Raw genomic sequence first — 1,656 nt, 5'->3', positions numbered from 1 at the left:
AGGAAAAGGCTAGCATAGATGCAAAAGAAGAAGGTGCTATGGTCACTCCTAATGACAAAATGAGGAACCCCAGCAGTGAATCCCCCCAAGACAAGGCAACGCCTGTCAACACCATTGACACTCCGAACCCTCCAATTAATCCGACTCCTCCTAGTAATCCAACACCTCCAACTATGCCAGAATCTATCACGAATCCAAAACCTCCAAGTCCGGAGAAGTCTCTTCCCAATCCAAATGATCAATCACAGGCAAAGCCTGCTACTAATCAAAAGCCAAAATCTCCCACTAATCCACAGCCGAAGCCTCTTACTAATCAATTTGCAAAGCCCCCTACTAATCAATTTGCAGAACCTCTTACTAATCCACAGCCGAAGCCTCCTACTAATCAAAAGCCAAAGCCTCCTACCAATTCAAAGTCGAATCCTCCTACGAAGCCTATTCTCCCTAAAAGTGTGTCAACAGCAACATCCAACTCCACACTAAAATCCACTTTCAAGAAGAAAACGACAACAACCACCCCTAATTTTAGGCCTTGTACGAGGAGTGTTGCTAAGGGAAAGGCGGTGTTGCAAGCACGACAGGAGGGAGGTGATGCACTATCCTCTGATTCATATGATAGTGACGAAGATAGTTTGTATAAGCCAAGGATCAAAGATAGTTCTTCGTCTGATGATGATGATTATGATAATGATGTTTGTAAGGCTAAGACTGTTAAAAAAGACATCAAATTTAAACATGCTCCTGCTGCTGCGTTTGCTAAGGATAAAGAGCAAGTTACTATTGAGGATGATGCATTTGTTGAGGAGGTCTCAGATGGGGATGTGGACCTATGCTTTGTGGGTGGAACAGGGGATGATGCATATAATGCATATGATCCAGGGGCTGACTCAGACGGGGCAAATTCATGGCATTCTGAAGAAATGAAGACTCCCCCCAATTCAGAGGATGAGGGGGCAGATGAGGAGTCCGAAGATTTTTGTCCTGTGTTCAGAGAAGGTATAAGGTTTGGAGAACTGCAACTGGAAGTTGGCATGAAATTCAACACAAAATGGGACTTTAAGAAGGCTGTTAGGGAGTTCACAATCCAAGAGGGTAGACGGATTAGGTTCAGGAAGAATGACAACGTGAGGATGAGGGCTACATGTCAGGTGAAAGGATGTCCACGGGTGGTGTATGCCTCAAGGGATCATGAAGATACTTGTTGGTAAATAAAGACATTCCTTAATGATCATACATGCCCAAGGGAAGATAAGAACAGGGCAGCTAACAGAAATTGGGTGGCGAGTAACCTAGTCAAGAAGGTTAGGAAGTACCCCAATTTTAAGCATTGTGATGCTGCCACTTACTTCAAGTCAAGGTTTGACTTGACCTTGAACAAGAACTCAATATCAAGGGCCCTCTTTGATGCACGAAATGCTGTGTTCGGGGATGAAAAGGAACAATACAAAATGCTGAGGGATTATGGTCTTACACTTCTCAAGACTAATCCTGGATCAACAGTTGAAATTTGTTGCACTCTCCAACCTGAATCTGATCCAGTATTTGACAAAATGTATGTGTGCTTGAGTGGTTGCAAGAGTGGTTTCAAAGCCGAATGCCGACCGTTGATTGGACTGGACGGTGCTTTCTTGAAAACTCAATTTGGTGGACAAATTC

This window comes from Arachis ipaensis, chromosome B01 (genome assembly GCF_000816755.2).
Source record: "Arachis ipaensis cultivar K30076 chromosome B01, Araip1.1, whole genome shotgun sequence".
NCBI classification, from domain to species: Eukaryota; Viridiplantae; Streptophyta; class Magnoliopsida; order Fabales; family Fabaceae; genus Arachis; species Arachis ipaensis.
The sequence above is the reverse complement of the archived record's forward strand: the minus strand, read 5'-3'. Positions refer to the sequence as shown.